This window comes from Macaca thibetana, chromosome 19, assembly GCF_024542745.1.
Source record: "Macaca thibetana thibetana isolate TM-01 chromosome 19, ASM2454274v1, whole genome shotgun sequence".
Lineage (NCBI taxonomy): Eukaryota > Metazoa > Chordata > Mammalia > Primates > Cercopithecidae > Macaca > Macaca thibetana.
Window position 1 is genome coordinate 42,910,128 of NC_065596.1, and position 22,438 is coordinate 42,932,565.

At 52.1% G+C, this 22,438-nt stretch overlaps 1 protein-coding gene and 1 long non-coding RNA gene across 6 annotated transcripts in view; one reads left to right on the forward strand and one right to left on the reverse strand.

The window, feature by feature from the left end:
- LOC126942163 (uncharacterized) overlaps positions 1–6,844 on the reverse strand; it is a 30,246-nt gene extending 23,402 nt beyond the window's left edge. Inside the window, exon 1 of the long non-coding RNA XR_007721516.1 lies at positions 6,771–6,844. This is a non-coding gene — a long non-coding RNA (uncharacterized LOC126942163). The remainder of the gene's footprint in view (positions 1–6,770) is intronic.
- Positions 1–22,438, forward strand: part of ACTN4 (actinin alpha 4) — an 84,420-nt gene that overhangs the window by 31,254 nt on the left and 30,728 nt on the right. The gene's annotated exons all lie outside the window — the stretch shown is intronic.

Sequence of the window (22,438 nt, forward strand, 5' to 3'; positions counted from 1 at the left end):
GCAACCTTGTTCCGCAGGAGAGGAGAAAAGCCAGAAAGAGGTGGACTGTTTATCTGATGGTAGTGGGGTGTGCCCTGATATGCCTTTGAAAAGGGAACCAGCTTTGCTTTGCCCAGCGGCCTTTGCAGGATAATGAGAAGGAAAACACAGGGAACTTAATGGGAATTTGAAACTGGAGTCTGGGAGTGGGAAAGTTCAGCTTTTACCTTGGAGCAATCAAGTCTTTCTGCTGTAGGAAAATGGAATGGTGCTGTATGTCCCCCAGGCTGGGTTACATCCTGGGAAAAAGACACGTGCTTGGCTATTGGCCTGGGCGCACGTTATGTGTAAGCCTTCCCTTGCGGATTCCATGTTCTCATTTCCCGAATACTTTTCAGCCCACAAGTCCACTGAGTCTTCTCTGTCTCCAGAGACTGCCTGGTTTCCATCCCCGAGGGCATCTGCGCAGCATCACTTACCGTAGTGTACCATGCACCTCCGGTCAGGAGCTGGGGATACAGGTGCTGGTCCCCACCTCACTCCTCTCAGCCTCTGCAGTACATGATACTTAACCCACACACACAGACTGTATGCAACAGTGGTGGGACTCTCGTGCCTGTCACCTACATCAGTGATAATCAGCATTTTGCCAGACTTGTTTCATCAGTGTCTCCCAGCACACTCCCCCAGACATCACCCAGATGTGCTCAAATAGATGTGTGTGTGTGTGTTATTTTTTAGAGACAGGGTCTGGCTCTGTCGCCTAGGCTGGAGTACCATGGCGAGATCATAGCTCACTGCAGCCTCCGAACTCCCAGACTCAAGTGATGCCCCCACCTCAGCCTTCCAAGTAGCTGGGACCATAGGCTCATGCGTCCACACCCGGCTTATTTTCTTAAAATTTTTTTGTAGAGACAGTGTCTTGCTTTGTTGCCCAGGCTGGTCTCAAAACTCCTGGCCTCAAGCGATTCTGCCACCTTGGCCTCCCAAAATGCTGGGATTACAAGCGTGAACCACCGCACCTGGCCAGTGTATGTATTTTTAAACATAACCACATACTGTTATATTTAATGCTTCTGACCATGTCTTAAGAAAAAAACAAAAACCTCTTCCTTTGGCTTCCTTGACATCACAGTCTGTTTCTCTGACTCTTCCTGCTCATCTCCTATGGCTAAATTCTCTCCCTCTGTCCACTGCTTACACATGGGCATTTCATAACGCCCTTTTTCCCTGAAGGAACTTACCTTCTCCCCTCGGCCCTAAGTGCCCCATCTGTGGGGATGATGCCCATGCCTGTAGTCCTGGCTCACTCACCACACTCTGTCGCAGTTATTTACTGATGCATCTCTCTCCCCTATCAGACGTTGAGGTCTTTGATGGAGCAACCTTGTGTCATTTGTCCCTGTATCCCCAGCACCACACCTGTCCATAACTGGAGCTCAGGAAGTTTTGTTTTGTTTTTGTTTTTTAAAGACAGAGTCTCACTCAGTCGCCCAGGCTAGAGTGCAGTGGCACAATCTTGGCTCACTGCAGCCTCCGCCTCTTGGGTTCAAGCAAGTCTGGGTAATTTTTGTGTTTTTAGTAGAGATGGGATTTCACCATGTTGGCCAGGCTGGTCTCAAAGTCCTGACTGCAAGTGATCTGACTGCCTCGGGCTCCCAAAGTGCTGGGATTACAGATAGGTGTGAGCCACTGCGCCCGGCCTTAGGAAGTATTTGAATGAGTGACTGAATGAATGCCCGCGGGAACAAATGATCCCTTTGCTGAACTTTAGACTGACGTTGCCTGATGCCCACTGGTTGTACAGTATGTACTTCAGTCTCGGCATGTCTGAGACCAAACTCATTCTCTAGTCCCACTTCCTGGGCTTGGCATTGCCTATTCATCAGCCATCCGTGTCAGAAACCTTGGAGTCAGCTTTTGACTTCTCATCCTGTAACAGGCACCAAGTTTGATTTCTTTCTCTTGAATATCTCTTAGAACCCTTACCTTCCTGCTTCTCTTTATTCCTACCATTGTCCTTCCTCAGGACCACATCATGAGGGTTTAAAAGTGCAGAGTCTTGGCCAGCAAGGTGGCTCGCGCCTGTAATCCCAGCACTTTGGGAGGAGGCAAGGCGGGTGGATCATTTGAGGTCAGGAGTTTGAGACCAGCCTGGCCAACATGGTGAAACCCTGTCTCTACTAAAATTACAAAACTTAGCTGGATGTGGTGGTATGTGCCTGTAATCAATCCCAGCTACTCAGGAGGCGGAGGCAGGAGAATCATTTGAACCCGGGAGGCGGAGGTTGCAGTGAGCTGAGATCGCGCCACTACCTTCCAGCCTGGGCAACAGAGTGAGACTCCATCTCTTTAAAAAAAACAAAAAACAAAAAATGCAGATTCTGAACTCGCAGAGCTGCTGCTGGCTGCCTGAACTGTGTGACTTTGGACAGATGACTTAACCACTCTGTGAAGATGGTATCTGATGCACAGGAAATGCTCCGACGTTGGCTCTCGTCATCATCTGTGCTCGTGTCTCCCTCAGCAGCCTCCTTACTGGCCCTCTCCAGTCTCCTGGTTTGGATTGTGGCTCCCTAGACCCCATCTTTCTGAGACTGGTATCTAGTCAGGTCACTCTGGGAGATCTCCACCCCTCACTGCCCAGAGAGCAGGTTCTGAGCTCTTTAGTCTTTCCACCTTCTGTCCCCAGCTTACACCATCCCTGCCACTTCTCCTGGGGTCCCCAAACGTCTGTGGTACTTTTGTCTTTCCTGCCCTTGGTGTTCCCACTCTGCAGAACGACCTTCTCTCCAGGTCACCACTGATCGCAATCTCGCTCTCCTTTCAAGGCCCAGATCAGGTGTCACCTGACTTCTGCTGTCCTCAGATCACATCTCCCTCCTCCTACTGGCTCCCCATTGTCCCTCTCTGACCGAGCTGTGCATTCCTCTAGGGCAGCACTGTCAGGGTCTCCCCCAGACCCCTGGTTGTGGTTCTCTCTCCTTGTCCTGAATCTCAGTTCTCCTGATAGATGGGATGCTACCTGAAGGCAGGTTTCAACTTTCAATCTTTTTTTTTTTTTTTTTTTTTTTTTTTTGGTGAGATGGAGTCTTGCTCTGTTGTTCAGGCTGGAGTGCAGTAGCCACTGCTCCTGGCCTGGAGGATTTAAGATTTAAAGCAAAGAAGATATTTTCCAACAAAGCAACTGCTTTTTTATTTTTTATTTTTATTTTTATTTTATTTATTTATTTATTTTTTTTGAGACGGAGTCTCACGCTGTTGCCCAGGCTGGAGTGCAGTGGCGCGATCTCGGCTCACTGCAAGCTCCGCCTCCCGGGTTCCCGCCATTCTCCTGCCTCAGCCTCCTGAGTAGCTGGGACTACAGGCGCCCGCCACCGCGCCCGGCTAATTTTTTGTATTTTTAGTAGAGACGGGGTTTCACTGTGGTCTCGATCTCCTGACCTTGTGATCCGCCCGCCTCGGCCTCCCAAAGTGCTGGGATTACAGGCTTGAGCCACCGCGCCCGGCCTATAATGTGATTATTCGATTATTCCTTTTTTTTTTTTTGAGACTGAGTCTTGCTCTGCCGCCCAGGCTGGAGTGCAGCGACCGCATCTCAGCTCACTGCAAGCTCCGCCTCCCGGGTTTAGGCCATTCTCCTGTCTCAGCCTCCCGAGTAGCTGGGACTACAGGCCCCGCCACCACGCCTGGGTAGTTTATTTTGTATTTTTTAGTAGAGACTGGGTTTCACTGTGTTAGCCAGGATGGTCTCGATCTGCTGACCTCGTGATCCGCCCGTCTCGGCCTCCCAAAGTGCTGGGATTACAGGCTTGAGCCACCGCGCCCGGCCTGCTTTTTTGTTTTTAAATTTTATTATTTTTAATAAAGATGGGATCTTGCATGTTGGCCAGGCTGGTCTCAAACTTCTGGCCTCGAGTGATCCGCCTGCCTTAGCCTCCCAAAGTGCTGGGATTACAGGCCTGAGCTACCATGCCCTCTCTCTCTTTTTTTTTGTTTGTTTTTTCCCAAATTGAAACAGGGTCTCACTGTGTTGCCCAGGCTGGATTGAACTCTTGGCCTCAAGCAGTCCTCTCGCCTTGACCTCCCAAAGTGTTGAGATTACAGGTGTGAGCCACCGTGCCTGACCCTGTAGAGGGGAGGCATTGATGAAGGTCAAGAAGTCCTGTTAGCTCTGCCTTCAGAATCTACCCCAGGTCCTTCAAGTTCTCTCCAGCCTTACTGCTGGAACCCTTGTCCAAGCCACCACCTTGCAGTCCACACGGCCACCAGGATTGGGGTGGTGTTCTCCCCGCAAAATCTGGCTGTGCTCGTCCCCCATGAGGCCCTCCAAAGGCTTCCTGTTCTTAGGATGAAACCCACACTGCCAGCTGAAGCTCCTCAGGCTCCCACCCTCTACAGGCTCCTTCTGCTCCAGCCACACCCACCAGGCCTGAGTTCCCACCCAGCGCCTTCCCTGGGAATGATCTCCCCCTGGTTGGCTCTTTCTACTTATTCAGGCTCAAATGTCACCTCCACTGAGAGGCCTTCCCTGACCTGAGCTTGATTCCCTCCCCTCACTGCTCACTCCCCTCCCCAGTCACAGTACTCCGTATTATGGTACCCATCCCTGTCTCCTTAGCTTGTTTTTGTCTGTATTGGCTCTTCCACTAGACTGTAAGTTGCATGAGGGCAGGGATGTCTGTTTAATCCCAGTGCTCAGGATAGTGTATGGCTCCTGATAGACGCCCAATACATTTGAAAATGAGAATGAATGAAGTTTGGGAGAGGCTCAGAGCAGTGAGTTTCTCCCTTGTGGGGGGGACTGGGGAGTGCCTGGGAGGGGCTGTCTGGTGCCAGCAGTTTGGAGTGGCTGGGATGACTCTGGAATCCTGTGAGGCCCAGTCCGTTTCTTTGATTCTCATGCAGTGCAGTGCCCTCAGACCTAATAATTTTGTTCCATGCTGGCTTGAAAGCCTCTGCCTCCCTCCCGGTGCAGTCCCTGCCTCTCCTCTTTCTCGACACCCTCCCCCGCCAACCCACCCCGGGAGAAAGCAGGTGGTGAGGACTCTAACCCAGACAGGACTTGCTCTTCAGCCCCAGCTTGAAATTGATTTCCTCCAGCCCTCCTTGAGCCAGGCCCGGTGAACAGAGGGAGAGGTCTAGCCAGGCCTCCTAGGCCACTGGTGGGAGGGAGAATGAGACAGCCGTTTGGCCCACAGGCCACCAACCTTTTCCCCCCCCTTCTCTAAAAGATACACAATGGCAGTTGGGCTACACCTTTGTGAGTCACCGGTGATAGCCCTTCATAAATTGTTATTTCCTATACTTCCAGAGCAGCTTTATCGGGCGTTGTCTGTGCAGTCCGGGAACCGATTTGATACAGGGTCAGTTAACACGCTGTCTTGTTGAAATCTGTCATCATGCCCATATAAGGCAAACTCTTTGGGTTACTTTTTACCTTGGCAGAATCACAGGAATGTCAAGGTAACCAGGCCACCTCAGCATAGCTCTGATTCTCACCCAGTCACCTGACTCGCCTGCCCTCCCCCATGACTCACCCAGTGGCTCAGCGCGGGGCCTGCAGCACTGTGGCTGCTGGAATCTGCCGAGGGCCTCCTGGGACTGCCCTTGGTTTTGTGTCTTCCTTAGAGTAGATCAAATGAGAGGAACCATGTGAAGTAACTCACACAGGGCCTCACAGAGCAAACAGAAGAAGTGGAAAGCAGCCTTGGTGAGGCTTGAGGTTAGTTTGGGGGTCGCGGGGTCCCAGCTCTTCTGCTTAACAGCTGTGTGGCTGTGGGTATATCCCCCAGCATTTGGATCCTTATCTGTAAAATTAGAGCATGTGCAACAAACCCTGGTACACACTAAGTGCTCAGTAAATGTGAGTCATTTGTGTAATTATAGTAGGGTAGGCCTTATGCCCTACCCAATCATAAAAATCCCTCTTGCTGTCGTTGGTTCAGGCTCAGCCCCTTAGTAGCTTTCATGGGGCAGGTTGACATGGGACCCAGAGTTCTCCTCGGTCCTCTTCCCACAGTGTAGTGAGCGCACTCAGGACCACCTGGGCCTTTCCTGGAAAACTGAACCCACACCTTCCTGGTGCTGCCCCACCCTGGTCCCCCACCCCCTGCAGGACAAACCACTCCTCCCTTGTTCTGGGGCCAGGAATCAGATCTACCCGTGAGAGCAGCAGGGGCCCCTTTGTCCTTTGACGTCACACCCGCTCCTGGAGACAGCCACCCCTTCATGCCAGCCCCAGGAAGGCTTGTAGGTGGGGCGAGCCAGGGTGAGAGTGTAGCCCTGTTCCACGGCCAGGGCAGATGTTTCACCATTTTTAATGGAGCAATTATGAGTCAGAGGTTTCAGTCTCTACTGGTTCCTCCCAATCCTATAATTACTCTTTGGCTATAGAATCCTATTTTGGTCTTTCTTTCTTTTCTGTAGACCTTCTCTGTGGTCTGGTCAGGTTTTTCTTTCTTTAAATCCTCCCAAGACACTGTTAGTGTTGTCTGTCTCATGCATCCCAGGAATCTGAGATGGACTGAATATTGTCAAGGAAAAAAAAAAAAAAAGAGACCCCAAATCCAGAGTGATTTTTTTTTTTTTTTTTTTTTTTTTTTTTTTGAGACGGAGTCTCGCTCTGTCGCCCAGGCTGGAGTGCAGTGGCCCGATCTCAGCTCACTGCAAGCTCCGCCTCCCGGGTAGCTGGGACTACAGGCGCCCGCCACCTCGCCCGGCTAGTTTTTTGTATTTTTAGTAGAGACGGGGTTTCACCATGTTAGCCAGGATGGTCTCGATCTCCTGACCTTGTGATCCGCCCGTCTCGGCCTCCCAAAGTGCTGGGATTACAGGCTTGAGCCACCGCGCCCGGCCCAGAGTGATTTCTTAACCCACCCAAATTGATTTTTTTTTTTTTTTTGAAACAGAGTCTCATTCTGTAGCCAGGGTAGAGGGCAGTGGTGTGAACTCGGCTCACTGCAACCTTTGCCTCCCGGGTTCAGGCAATTCTCCTGCCTCAGACTCCCAAGTAGCTGGGATTACAGGTGCACACCACTGTGCCCAGCTAATTTTTGCATTTTTAGTAGAGACAGGGTTTCACCATGTTGGCCAGGATAGTCTCGAACTCCCGACCTTGTGATCCACCTGCCCCGGCCTCCCAAAGTGCTGGGATTACAGGCATGAGCCACTATGCCCGGCCAACCCACCCAAATTGTGTATCCCACACCATGCTAGTGCCTGGGAGCCAACACCAACTCACAGGAGGCTAAGGGCAAGTTTAGATAACTCTTAACACCAGCAGTTGCCTTCTGGCAAACTTCAAACTCCAAGCCTGGAATTTCTGGTTGGAGTCATCTCCCAGATGGACTCAGGGGTTCATTCACCCCCTCATCCAGTGCTCACGGAGCCTCTGTGAGGTGCAGGCCTGGAGAGGTGCCCTGTGGCCTCGGCAAAGGGCAGGCAGGCTGGTGAGCACCCAACGCCTCCGTGGGTTGGGCTCCTGCCAGTGCCATTCCACTCAGGAGCGAGGGGACTCAATTATGCAGATAAAGACCCCGAATCCTCTCAGTGCTCCAAATTCACCCTGCTTCTTTTTTTTTTTTTTTTTTTTTTTTTTTTTGAGACGGAGTCTCACTGTGTCTCCCAGGCTGGAGTGCAGTGGCGTGATCTCGGCTCACTGCAAGCTCCGCCTCCCGGGTTCACGCCATTCTCCTGCCTCAGCCTCCCAAGTAGCTGAGACTACAGGCGCCCGCCACCACGCCCGGCTAGTTTTTTGTATTTTTAGTAGAGACGGGGTTTCACCATGTTAGCCAGGATAGTCTCGATCTCCTGACCTCGTGATCCGCCCGTCTCGGCCTCCCAAAGTGCTGGGATTACAGGCTTGAGCCACCGCGCCCGGCCTTCACCCTGCTTCTGAAAGGGATCTTCTTACCCTAGGGACTGAGTATGCATGAAACAAGCCCAAGTCTGTGGGGCTGTACATGGTCAAGATCACAGATTTCCAGACCAAGCCGGCTCCACCCTAGCCGGGATGCCCACCCCGAGACACCCCTCTCTGCTTTCGCTGGAATAGGAGAATGGCCCTGACTTGGCCGGGTGGACTGTTGAATCAGAGCCTCTCAAAACAGGAAAAAGGAAAAGGATCACCAAGTAGGAGTTTCACTTGTCAAAGACAAAACCCTTACCACGGTTAAAGATTACTCTGGGGCCTGGCATATTCACCCTTCCACCGGCAGGGCCCAGTTTGAATACCAGCAGAAAAACAAGCCACCTGCTGGAGAGATGAACAGAGGGAGAAACAGGAGTGTTTGCCCTGCTTCCAGACACCCCTTTCCTTTCCTGTGGCACTTCCTGCACCTGGCAAGATCTGCTGGGGAATTCTTGGGGTCCCGCTAGCTCAGGACGGGTGTGTAGCACTTGCCTAAATAACAATCCCATCAGTGCCCTGTCTGACCTTTTCTTCCCAAATGCCAAAGGCCTCCTGTCTGGATGAACAAATCCCTGGGTGGATTTGTCCAGACTAAAGCATTAAATCTAAAGATTGGGCCCCTCAGGCACTCGCCAGGATTCCAGGCCTCACCCTCTCAAGGCCAAGGCCGAACTGGCTCACTTGGCTATCTTTTTGAAAGATCAAAGTTTAACCAGACGATCTTTAGTCCACCACCCCCACCCGGAAACCTGAGCTCAGCTGTAAGCATTGAAAGTAAATGGGGTGTTTGTAGCTCACACTCCCTGTTCTCCAGGTGAAGGGCCCCATGTGCCTGATCATTTCATAGCAAAATGCCAGATGGGGCCAGAGGAGGCGGAGGGCAAGTCCCCAGCCTCTGCTGCTGCCCTAATTTTAAAACTGTCTTTTGGGAGTGGAAGTTTCCTCTGTTAAAGGTAGTTATTTCAAGGTAGGCCTCACCATCTCCTCCTCCTGGTGAGAAGCTTTGCCTGGAGGGCTGAGCACTGCCTCCCCCTCTGCTCTGTGGGCCCCACCTGCCTTGGGTTAGACCTATATCTTCCTGTGCAAGTGGACTCTGCGTGGGGAACACAGGCTCTTCCCCTTGGGGAGAACCCAGTTCTTTGACGTATAATCTGAGTGGTTTGGGTTGGTTGGTTGGTTTCCCGTGTGTGGGATGGCTCCGGAAGTCTGAGAAAAGAGGCAGGCTGAGACGGGGGCAGCTCCTACCCCGGGCTGCCTATCCCCCTTTCCCGTGGGGTTTCTTTTAGCCCCAAGGGTCCATTCCAGTTTAGCAAATCTAGGGGCAGAGTCTCTTTTTTTTTTTTTTTTTTTTTTTGAGACGGAGTCTCACTCTGTTGCCCAGGCTGGAGTACAGTGGCACAATCTCACTGCAGCCTCCGCCTCCCAGGCTCAAGCGATTCTCTTGCCTCAGCCTCCTGAGTAGCTGGGGTTACAGGCGTGCGCCACCACGTCTGGCTAATTTTTTTGTGTTATTAGTAGAGACGGGGTTTCACCATGTTGGCCAGGCTGGTCTTGAGCTCCTGACCTCAAATGATCCGCCTGCCTCGGTCCCCCAAAGTGCTGGGATTGCAGGCGTGAGTCCCTGCACCCAGCCCCGCTGGTTCTACTGAGACCTCAGATCTTTCATATATGGAACAAGGGGGTTGGATTAGATTGGTGGCTCTCAGCCCTCACTTCATGTTAGACTCACTAGGTAGACTTTGTCAAATGTCATTGCCCAGGGCCCACCTTGAGGGGAATCTGTCTCATTTTGCCTGTGGTGAAATTCAGGTATTTTTAAAAAGCTCCGAGGTCCCATACATCTATTGTCAATGGATTTTGAACAAGGGTACAAGACAATTCAATGGGGGAAAGAATAGTGTTTTCAACAAATAGTGCAGGAACAACTATTAATAGATACCCGTCTGCAAAGAATGAAGTTGGACCTTTATCTCACGCCATATACAAAAATTAACTCCAAATGGATCAGATACTTAAATGTGAGAGCTAAAACTGTAAAACTCTTAGAAGAAAACACAAGTGTAAATCTCAGGACCTTGGGTTAGGCAACGGTTATTAGATATGACAGCAGAAACATAACTGAAGAAAAATAGATAAATTAGACTGTTTCAAAACTGGAAACTTTTTGCTTCAAAGGACACTATTAAAGTAAAAGGACAACCCACAGAATATTTACAAATTGTATATCTGATAAAGGTCTACTGTCTAGAATGTATAAAGGACTCTTTAACATTAAAAAGACAAGCCAGTTAAAAATGGGCAAAGGATTCAAGTAGACACTTCTCCAAAGAAGATCTATAAATGGTCAATAAGCACGTGAAAAGGTGTTCAATGTCATTACTAATGAGGGCAAATCAAAACCATAACGTGGTTGGGCCTGGTGGCTGATGCCCATAATTCCAGCATTTTTGGAGGTAGAAGTGGAAGGATGGCTTGAGGCCAGGAATTGGAGACCAGCCTAGGCAACATAGTGAGACCCTGTCTCTACAGATAAAATAAAAAATTAGGCCCAGCACGGTGGCTCATGCCTGTAATCCCAGTACTTTGGGAGGCTGAGGCGAGCGGATCACCTGAGGTCAGGAGTTTGAGACCAGCCTGGCAAACATGGTGAAACCCTGTCTCTACCAAAAAAAAAAAAAAAAAAAAAAAAAAAACCCCACAAAAATTAGCCGGACATGGTGGCAGGTGCCTGTTGTCCCAGCTAGTGGGGAGGCTGAGGTGGGAGAATCGCTTGAACCTGGGAGGAAGAGGTTACAGTGAGCCGAGATCATGCCATTACACTCCAGCCTGGGCAACGGAGTAAGACCCTGTCTCAAAATAATAATAATAAAAATAAGAAATTGGCCAGATATAGTAGCATACTCCTGGGAAGCTGAGGTAGGCAGATTGCTTGAGCCCAGGAGTTCAAGGCTGCAGTGAGCTATGATGACACCACTGTACTCCAGCCTGGGCAACAGAGCGAGACCCCAACCCTAAAACAAAAAACCAAAAAACCACAATGAGATACCACTGCACGCCCACCATGATGGCTATAATCGGAAAGTCAGATAGTATTGACTAGGATGGGAGAAATCAGAACCCTCACATTGTTGGTCGAAGTATAACGTGGTGCAGCTTCTTGGGAAAACAGTCTGGCAGTTCCTCAAATTTTAAACAGATGTTTTATATTTTTAGTAGAGACGGGGTTTCACCATGTCACCCAGGCTGGTTTTGTCTCAGCCTCCCAAGTGTTGGGATTACAGGCATGAGCCACCAGGCCCAGCCAAGTTCCTCAAATTTTTTAAATATTAGAGGTATCATATGACTCAGCAATTTTACTCATAGGTATATGCCCAAGGCAATTGAAAACATGTCCACATAAAACTTACACATGTGAATATTCATGGTGGCGCTAATATGCAAAAGATAGAAGCAACCCAGAGGCCCATCATCCAATGAATGATAAACTGTGGTATATCCATACAATGGAATGTTATTTAGGCAGGAATGAAGTACTGATACGTGCTACAACATGGCTGAACCTTGAAAACATGCTAAGGAGAAGCCAAACTCAAAGATCATATACCATATGGTTCCACTTGTATGAAATGGCCAAAATAGGCAAATTGCAAGAGAAAGAAAGTAGGTTAGTGGTTGTCAGGAGCTGGGAGCTAGGTAGGAGGGAAGTGGGGTTGGGGAGTTTTGCGGTGGTAGACATGTTCCTTGTGTTTTTGGTTTTTTGTTTTGAGGTGAGGTCTCACTGTTGCCCAGGCTAGAGTGCAAGTGGCGCTGTCATAGCTCACTGTGGCCTCGAATTCCCAGGCCTAAGTGTTCCTCACACCTCAGCCTTCTGAGTAGCTGGGACTACAGGCAAGAGTCACCATACCCAGTTAATTTTTAATTTTTGTTTTCTTTTTCTTTGAGACGGAGTCTCGCTCTGTTGCCCAGGCTGGAGTGCAGTGGTGCAATCTTGGCTCATTGCAACCTTCGCCTCCTGGGTTCAAGTGATTCTCCTGCCTCAGTCTCCCGAGTAGCTGGAACTACAGGTGTGCGCCACCACGCCCGGCTACTTTTTGTGTTATTAGTTAGAGACCAGGTTTCACCATGTTGGCCATGAGAGACAGGACTAGCTGGATTTCCCAGGCCAACAAAGAATTCCTAAGCCTAGCTGGGGAAGGGACCTCACCCACCTGTAAACACGGGGCTTGTAACTCAGCTCACACCTGACCAATCAGGTAGTAAAAAGGGCTCACTAAAATACCAATTAGGCTAAAACCAGGAGGTAAAGAAATAGTCAAATCATCTATCATCTGAGAGCACAGGAAGAGGGACAATGATTGGGATGTAAACCCCAGGCATTTGAGCCGGGAGTGGGCAACCCCCTTTGGGTCCCCTCCCGCTGTATGGGAGCTCTGTTTTCACTCTATTAAATCTTGCAACCACACATTCTTCTGGTCCACATTTGTTCCAGCTCAAGCTGAGCTTTCGCTCACCGTCCTCCCCTGCTGTTCGCCGCCATCACAGACCTACCTCCAGATCTGGCAGGGTGCTGCGTTTCTGATCCAGTGAGGCACCCATTGCCGCTCCCATTCAGGCTAGAGGCTTGCCATTGTTCCTGCGCGACTAAGTGCCCGAGTTCGTCCTAATTGAGCTAAACACTAGTCGCTGGGTTCCATGGTTCTGTTCCGTGTCCCACGGCTTCTAATAGAGCTATAACACTCACCACGTGGCTCAAGGTTCAGTTCCTTGGAATCGTGAGGACAAGAACATCAGGTCAGAGAATAAAAGTCTTGCTGCCATCTTGGGAGCAGCCACCACCATCTTGGGAGCTCTAAGAACAAAGACCCACCGGTAACAGCCAGGCTGGTCTTGAACTCCTGACCTCTTGATCCGCCCGCCTTGGCCTCCCAAAGTGCTGGGATTACAGGCGTGAGCCACCATGCCTAGCGTTGTTCTGGAATTAAATAGTGGTGGTTGTTGCACAGTCTCGTGAATATACTAAAACTCCCTGAATTTTACGTAAAAGGGTGAATTTTTTGGTATATTATGTGAATTACATTTCAATTTTTAAAAATTGATTCTCCAAACTATGTACATATTTAAAGAGTACATGAAAGAGAGGGAAAGAAAGTAAAAGCTGGATGTGAGATGCCACAACCTGATTCTACTCACTCCTAGATTTATTGAGTACCTACTATGTGAAAGGCACCACTCCAGGCAGTGGGTTCCCACAGCAAACAGAACCCTCCTCTGGGGAGCTTATGCTGCACTTGAGGGGGAGAGTGGCTATGAATAAAGAACAGTTTCCGATGGTAGTAGGTGCAGTGAGTAAAACAATGCAGTGTGAGGCCGGGTGCGTTGGCTCACGCCTGTAATCCCAGCACTGTGGGAGGCCGAGGTGTGCGGATCACCTGAGGTTGGGAGTTCGAGACCAGCCTGACCAACATGGAGAAACTCTGTCTCTACTAAAAATACAAAATTAGCCGGGCCTGTAATCCCAGCTACTCGGGAGACTGAGGCCGGAGAATAGCGTGAACTCGGGAGGCAGAGGTTGCGTTGAGCCGAGATCATGCTATTGCACTCCAGACTGGGCACCAAGAGTGAAACTCTGTCTCAAAAACAAAAACAAAAAAACACAAAAAACCAAAACAACAACAACGCAGAGTGGAGTGATAGCCTAGGGAAGACAGCAGAGTGTGGAAAGGCCTCCTGGGATGCTGGCATTTGAGGCAAGTTCTGAGTGACGAGACAAAACCAACCCTATAAAGAGCTAGAGGAAAGTCTTAGACCAGTATTTCTCAAGAGGAGACAGCACTCCCAAATCCATCCTTTGGCCTGGCGCAGTGGCTCATGCCCGTAATCCCAGCACTTTGGGAGGCCGAGGTGGATGGATCACCTGAGATCAGGAGTTCGAGACCAGCCTGGCCAACATGGCGGAAACCCATCTCTACTGAAAATATAAAAATTAGCCGGGTGTGATGGTGGGTGCCTGTAATCCCAGCTACTCGGGAGGCTGAGGCAGGAGAATCCCTTGAACCCAGGAGGTGGAGGCTGCAGTGAGCCGAGATCACGCCACTGCACTCCAATCTGGTGACAGAGCGAGACTCTGTCTCAAAAACAAAAACAAAAACAAACAAAATCCATCCTTTGCAGCAGCAACACACACGCTTTCTGGCCCCTCAAAGGGGATTGGCCAAGACTGGAATACTGGCTGCGGGGAGGGGGCCGGGTGCAAAGAGCTGGTTTCTGGGTAGACACGCAGGACCTTTGGAATGCTTGCTACCCCACTCAGCGGTATTTATACCTCTCCTCCAACTGCGAAGTCAGAGCTTTTTCATGTAGGCTGAGAAAACTCCGAATAAGGCAACTTCAGGCCAGGACATAAGACGCATTCCATATTTCACTGTAATTGCTTTCAAATTAGGTTATGTCGTCATGTAACAGGCATACACAGTGCACTTGCTTTGCCCCCGGCCGGGGTTGGGTCCTGGACGGGCAGCCCCGTGTGTCGCTGAACTGCGGCAGCACCAGCCCTGATCGCCTGGGCAGGTGGGGCTGTCTGCGTCCCATGCATTAGTTGCTGCACCCATCTTGTGGCCATGTTCGTGACCTGCTCGTTTTCTGTTCTTTCAGCCTGTTCCCTGGCTTTTATCTCCTTCAGAATCTGGTGGCAGTGGATCTTCAAAAAGTGCTCAGGTGTGCACTCTCATAGACAGGCCAGAGGCTCCACAGGCCCCCTTGCCAGGGCGAGCACCTCTGCCTGTGCAGCTGGTAACCCAGATTCCAGAAGGCTTAGCCGTCTGGCCCTGAAAGCGCCTTTATAGTTGGTGATGAAGCCCGTGGGCCAGGGAGCCGTTTCTGCTTTCAGGAACTGAAAAGATGCCCCAGTGGGGCTAGGCCTTGCCTGAGGTCTGGCAATAGCCTGCCAGATGGGTGATAAGAAGGCTGGGTGCCTACCCAGGAATAAATAGCTGTCCCTCCCCTGTGTCCAAGCCCCGGACACCCTTCCCAAGGACCCGTGGAAGCAGGAACCATGGGCAGCGTCAGAGGCCACAGCAGGCAAGGTGGGAGTTCAGGAGGTGGGACGGCGCCCTCCCCCTCAAAGCAACTGATGCCCCAGCGGAACGACAAACCCTACACGGTATTTCAGAGCCAAGGTTTGAAAACTCCCAGGGTGCTAGGGAGCTCCGTCTGGCCTCCAGGTACCTGGGGGTGGGGCTGGCTGTGGCCAGTTGCAGTCAACTCCGAGCCTAGGGAAAATGCATGCAGGCTGGTCCTCCTAGGTCAGCCTGTCGGCCTGTGATATCCTGCTAGGCGGGTGGGCAGTGTACACGGCAGAAGAGGGTTGTGGTGTGAGGTAGCAAATGGTTTATTCTAAAATCTTGTCAAGTTCAGGGTCCGTGGAATCCACATGTGAGCATCAGCCTGGTGGGTGGGGAGAGGGAAGCCTGCAATCCGGTCTGGATCCTGTGCTACACAGTGCAGAGCCGGCTTGCTCGCCCCTCCCGAGGGATCTCTCGAGCCTGTTTCTAGGCTCAAAGCGACTTTGCAAGAGACTCTCTTTATTCTGGGCTTAGTGGAATTCCAGCTTCCAATAGCCATTTCCCTCCACCCCCTTCAGTTCTGAGAACATGTTTTGTAACAGGAAGGCAGGAAGAAAAGAGAAGGCGAGTTTGTTCAGCTGGGTCAGCCTCATCCCACCAGGGCCCTTTCTAACCTCCAGTTCACCATCGCCCTGCCCACTGGAACCACTCGGTTGCCCTGTGTCTGCTGAATGTTTGTTTCTTAGTCAGTGCCCCAGAGTAGAGAGGGCTTTGCCTCTTCGGGTTGAGGGAGGGATTCATTGATGAATGGCTCATTAAAGCCCACTGCTGCCACATTCCTGGGTGCTTAGGTCACCTCCTGAACAATATCCATCATTCATTCACCTACCGCCCCACATCCTGGCGACTGGGAGGGGTCCCTGTGACGCAGGAAGGACTTTATGACCAGAGATGCTGGGTCTCCATCTCCCTCCTGCAGCCCACAGTGACAAAGCAGAAACTGCTCTTGGGGCTCCCTGAAGCCCGCCTTAGCCGGGTCACCATGGGCCTTGGCACACGGAGGGGTGACCGTGGAGCCCAACTCAACTGACAAGCTTGCCTTTCTGTGTTCTTCCACCCCCCTTCCCCCCAGTCACACCCTGTACTATTTTAGCAACCAGAGAAGCCTCTTTAATAGGCTGCCCGCCTGCAGGGGCGAGCTCTGAAGCCTCCTCTCTGTGGTTTGGTTCACATGTGTTCTCAAAGACAGATGAGTCCACATCCTTCCTTCCTCCCTAGATAGGTCAAGGGCTGGATGCAGGCTCCCTTCACAGGAGGGCCAGGGACAGGCTGGGAGCAGCGGGGCCACCTTTTGAGAAGCAGGCGAGCTGCCCGGGCGTCGCTGTGCCTGCCTCCCTACCTGCCTCCCTGCCTCCCTGCCTCCCTGCCTGCCTGCCTCTCTGCCTGCCTTGCTCTCTGAGTTCACCTCTAGCTCAGGGACCAAGGCTGGGCTGGGCTGGGTGGGGCCTTCTTTTTTTTTTTTTTTTTTTTTTTTTTTTTTTGAAACGGAGTCTTTGTCTGTCTCCTAGGCTGGAGTGCAGTGGCGCGATCTCTGCTCACTGCAACCTCCACCTCCCAGGTTCAAGCGATTCTCCCGTCTCAGCTTCCCGAGTAGCTGGGATTACAGGAGCCCGCCACCACGTCTGGCTAAGTTTTGTATTTTTAGTAGGATGAGGTTTCACCATGTTGGCCAGGCTGGTCTCAAATTCCTGATCTCAAGTTATCTGCCCGCCTCAGCCTCCCAAAGTGTTGGGATTACAGGTGCGAGCCACCGCGCCTGGCCCTGGCTGGGGGCTTCTTGACCTGACTCTGCTGTCTCTCCCTCACTGACCAGCGCCTCCCATTCTACTCAGACATCGTGGAATGAATGCCCACCCTGTGTTTGTATGTATCATCTGTGTCTGTGTAACATTAAGCAAGTCACTGAACCTCTCCCTGCCTCAGTTTCCTCATCAAATGGAGATAATATCTCCTGTGATCATGGGGTTGGAGGTTTTAAAGAATTGCTAATGTGTAAATAGTAAGAACTAGCAATTAGCCGTTATAGCATAATTACCTTTAATATGTCATGCCCCCCCGCATCCCAGTGCTGAATGTAATTTTGGTGGGGGATGGGTTGAGACAGGGTCTGGCTCTGTCACCCAGGCTGGAGTGCACTGACATGATCTCAGCTCACTGCAACCCCTGCCTCCCAGGCTCAAGCCGTCTTCCCACCTCAGCCTCTCGAGTAGCTGGGACTACAGTCACGCAGTACCACACCCGGCTAATTTTTGTAGTTTTGTAGAGATGGGGTTTTGCCATGTTGCCTAGGCTGGTCTCGAACTCCTGGGCTAAAGCAATCCTCCTGTCTCGGCCTCCTGAAGTGCTGGGATTATAGGTGTGTGCCACCACGCTTGGCTGGCCAGAATATAAATGATAACTGTTTTGCTTTCTCACGTGTCCAGTACATAATAGGGCTCGAAGTCAGTATTTGTGAGGCAGGTGCATGCCTCTTAGGTGCGGTCCTGAGGGCATGGCCAATGCCACGTTCTGGACGGTCAGAATCGCTGCTGCCCCTGGAAGATGACCGCGATGATGAAGCCCAGGAGAGCTCAGTGCTTTTTGCCTTTCCCTCCTCCCACAAAGGGCTGGCAGCTGTGGTTCCTCCCAAATGAAATAGAAACCTTGAGTTTGCATTTCTCCCTCGGCATGCCAGCAGGGCACCTCTGCCTTCCTCTTCCTGCCAAGGGAGGGAGTTTCTCTCAGGGGCTCTTCACCCTGCTTTATTCCTGGCCATCACACGTTGACCCTTGTCCCCTTCGGCTCTTTCCCCACATGGCAGGGACAGCATGACCGCTTAATGGCCTTGTGAGGCCAGTGTGCCAGCCTCACTCCTTTACTCCCTTCCTTCTCGGAGCGGGCTCTGTCCCTTCTGCAGGAGGGCTTTGGCTCGTGCTCTTCCCAGTACCTGGAAGGTTTCCCTCATTTTTGTCTTATTAACTCCTCATCCTTCAGCTCAGAGTTTGAGAATGACCTCTTCAGGGACACCTTTCTGTGTCTGCCTCGCCACTCGCTTGATGCCCGCCGGCCCCCCCCTGCCACCCTGCTGACCGCATTCTTCAGCTCCCATCACGGGCGGGGGGGACACAAACTAGGCAGAACACCCCATGGCCCCAGGAGCCCAGCACCTGGCTTTAAACCCAGCTCTGTAACTTTCTAGTGCATGACTGATGGGAGCAAGCCACTTCACCTCTCAGGCCCTCCTTTTCCTCATCTGTAAAATGGAGGTAGTACTAGCACCTCCCTCCAGAGATGATTACGAGGGTGAGAGAATTAGTAAGTGACCAAGTGCCTGGAGCCGTCCCTGCCCCTAGTAGACTCTGTGGAAGTGTCTGCTGCGGTTATTCCTGTTGTTATTACCACTTTTCCTAAGGGCGTTATTTCTGGAGTGAACTGATTGCTTGATTAATGAGATCAGATCTGGAGCCTCATGAGAGTGTCCACTTTTGCTCACTGTTATGGATTCGGCACAGGGCCTGGCCCTCTGCTGACACCCAGCACATGCTTGTCCAGGGAATGAATAGGTGCGGACCCATGGCGGCCTGGGGCATCATGAAGTCGGCTGCCCACATTCTGAGAATTCTGCATGGTGGAGGGCGGCATTGTGGGCGCATAGGGCCTCCATCTATAGAAACCACCTCTCCACACCATCCACCCCACGCAGCATAGTCTAAACCGGGTAGGGAGAGGAAGGATGGAAGCAGTGTGTTATTTTTGTAACCAAGTAGAAAAAGCGATGAATTTTTAATGTCCCATTCGAACTCCAGCTCCTACTCACCAGTCTCTCTGCATGGAGAAGTGGTCGTCGTGGTCGACCTGTTCCTAGGGGTGGCCTTGTGAGTGCAGGCTCTCTCTTCACCAGAGCTGAGGGCTTTGTGAACCTCTGACGTCAATAGATGCCCCTCATCTTCCAGGAGGACAAAACAGGGCAAAGCAAGACATGGGGTGAGGATAGGAGCACATCAGTGGGGTTCACCAAGGCTGTGTCAGTTCCGGCTCTGAGCGGGAGTTCTGTTCTGTATCATCCAGGCCAGGCGAGTGAGCACCTGTGCTTGGGGCTTTGCCTGCGTCAGTCAGGAAGACAGAGCACACGGAAGAGTTACCATTGATTTCAGAGCGGACCTTCCTTTGACACTTGTTTAACACATCACTGAGTGATTGACATGGCATCTTTGTGTTTAATCTCTATCTTAACCTCTCGGTTTTTATCAGTGAGGAAACTGAGGCTTATCGCTTGCCTGAGGCCTCAGTGGCAGAGGCAAGATGTGAATCCACACCTGTGTGACGCCCAAGCCAGAGCTCTTGTTTGCTACCCAGAGAAGATGAGCACAGGTGGGGTGTATGTATGGAGCGCGGGTAGTGCAGCAGCCCCTCTGAGGACAGGCGGCCAGAACCCAAGCGGCGAGGTTTGTTCACAGGGTGGGGTGGGGCCATCCACAGAGGGTCTCCTGCCATCCCATTTTCCCTACATACCAGTGGGTGGTCTGAGGGCCTTTGCAGAGAAGAGACTGGATCCAGCGCGTGCTTGTGCGTGTGTGTACATGCACACACATGCGTGTGATTCATCTGGCTCTTAATTTATGCCAAGGAGCCTGTCAGATGCTTTAAATATATTTTCCCTGTTTAATTCTTAGAGCACACTGCAGGAGGTAGATTCTGATAAATCCATCTTACAGGGAAGGAAACAGACTTAAGTAGGTAAAGTCACTTGGTTGGAAACATGGAATGAGTAAGCCAAGGGGCTGGCATTCAAACCCAAACCCAGGTCTGTGCCCCTGCAGAGCCTGCAGGAGCAGCCTACACAGGCTGAGGCTGTGAGGGGTGCTGTTTGCACACGTGCCCGGCCCTCCCTGCAGCCCAGGTGCCTAGGTCTGGGCCTGGCAACACCAGAGCACGGGGCCTTGACCTCGGGGAACAGCCCTCTTGCGTCCTCAGGCTGTGGGATGTGTCTTGGCTACTTTGCTGCCCAGCAGCGCCTGCTCTCAGGCACACGTGAGAGTAGAGGCCTACCATCCATGGCCATTTCCTTCCCAGCCCATTTGCTGCTGCCCTCTGCTCCGCAGGGCTGCTGGGCTCCACACCTGCTTGCTGCCCGCCATCAAGGCTGGCAGTGCTCTGGGGCTGTAAAGGCGCAGGCGCCATACTTCCCACCCCCTGGAGCTCACACATGGTAGGAAAGAGAGCTCATGTGCATGGAACATCCAATAAGACTAAAAGTGACTGGGGGATGCTACGGGAGAGATGCCAAGGGCTGCGTGGTGCTGAGGGCGGGCCGGGGACAGAGCAGGCACGCTGTGGAAGGGGTGGGCAGGACTCCTCTGAGACCAGGGCAGGGAGGGAGGAGACCCTGGGAGGCACAGGGCCATCCAGAGAGCTGCCACTTCCTGAGCACTGCCATGCACGCTACAGGCATGGCCACCTTGAGTCCTCACACTGCTCGTGGCCTAGGTGGGATCTTCATCCCCACGTTGCAGAGGAGGAAATGGAAGTTAGGAAGGTTGGGTGGCATGTCCGCATGAGTGGTGTAAGCAGGGTTCCTGCCCTGGCTCTCTGAATTCAGCGTTGTATGGGGGAGGCTGGGAAGGTGAGTTAGTATGCTCCGTAATGAGAACCTACTTTGGGGCCCCTCCCCTCAAGGAGCTCATAGCCATGGGAGGGTGGGAGACAAGAACTGTTAGAGACCAGAGAGCAAGGGCGTGATGCGATCTGCAGGAAGGAGGCCGTCCGAGGCAGACCCGGGTCAGGGAGGCCATGGTGCAGGTACCGTCCAGGCACAGCATTTGGCCTGACTTTTGAGGGGTGCCCAGGGCTGGCTACATGGCGGAGCAGAGGTATCTTTAGTGGAGGAACAGCGTTGTGCCACCAGGAGGGGGTCTCTGTCTCCCAGGTAGAGGAATTCTCCATGGCGAGAGGTGGGGCAGGGGTGGTCTAGCTGTCCGCGCTTGCCCCCGTTCAGATTTGGAAGGAAGCCTCATGCTGGGTCCACACTGTGGTACGGCATATTAATTAGGCAGCTGCTTTGTCTGCGAGGGGCTTTATGTCGGGTCTCCCTGAATGAGCAGGGCTGGTGACAGTTGTCAAAACACATGGTGCTTGGCCAGAGCCTCCGTGGAAGCCCCTTGTGCTCCGCATGGCCTCCGCCTGCACCCGGGGCGTGGAATGTGCTCTTGTGTGTCCCTGGCTGTCTGCCCACTTCTACACTGGCCCCTGCAGATGGAGAGGGTGGGGTACAGGGGTTCCTATAAGAAGCAGACACTTGGGGTTTTTCCCAGGCCCTGTTGCGGGAGGGTGCGTAGGCTGGTTTCCCTGAAGGCGCCTGGGCGTGTTGACGTTAACTGATCTGAGATCTTCTGTGGCTCTAATGTCTATGAGCATGCCCCAGCTTGCAGGGGGCTGAGTAGCTGGGCACCACCAGGAGGCTGCATGCCCCGTGCTTGGGTGTACCTATGCCCTGTCAGCATCGTTGGTCTGTTAGGGCCAGGGACTTAGACTTCTTGTTTAGTACCCTCCTTCCCTTCCAGTTGGTCCTCCGAAACATTTTCCTTAGATGCGGCTGCCTAATCCTGGTGAGGGGGGCCTGCCTCCCACTTGCCTTCCAGCCTCTAAGCTGCACTGAGTCTTAAAAATAGGAACTGGGGGCCGGGCGCGGTGGCTCAAGCCTGTAATCCCAGCACTTTGGGAGGCCGAGATGGCGGATCACGAGGTCAGGAGATCGAGACCATCCTGGCTAACACGGTGAAACCCCGTCTCTATTAAATACAAAAAAAACTAGCCGGGCGAGGTGGCGGGCGCCTGTAGTCCCAGCTACTCGGGAGGCTGAGGCAGGAGAATGGCGTGAACCCGGGAGGCGGAGCTTGCAGTGAGCTGAGATCCGGCCACTGCACTCCAGCCTGGGTGACAGAGCGAGACTCCGTCTCAAAAAAAAAAAAAAAAAAAATAGGAACCGGGTGCGGTGGTTCATGCCTGTAATCCCAGCACTTTGGGAGACTGAGGCGGGTGGATCACTTGAGGCCAGGAGTTCAAGACCAGCCTGGCCAACATGGTAAAACCCCATCTCTACTAAAAATACAAAAATTAACTGGGCGTGTTGGCATACGCTTGTAGTCCCAGCTACTCAGGAGGCTGAGGCATGAGAATCGCTCGAACCCGGGAGGTGGAGGTTGCAGTGAGCCAAGATTGCGCCACTGCACTCCAGCCTGGGTGACAGAGTGAGACTCCATCTCAACAACAACAAAAGAATAGGAGGGATGGGGCATGGCATGTTCTCCAGGAGAGAGAGGGGCGGCGGCATCTTGCTCACAGAAAGCCAGACGACACAGGCGTGTAGGCATATGCCCAGGACTCAGAGGGTCTGTGTTCCTGGCCTTTCCTGGGAGGGCTTGCTGCTGGGCTGCCCAAGCTCGAAGAG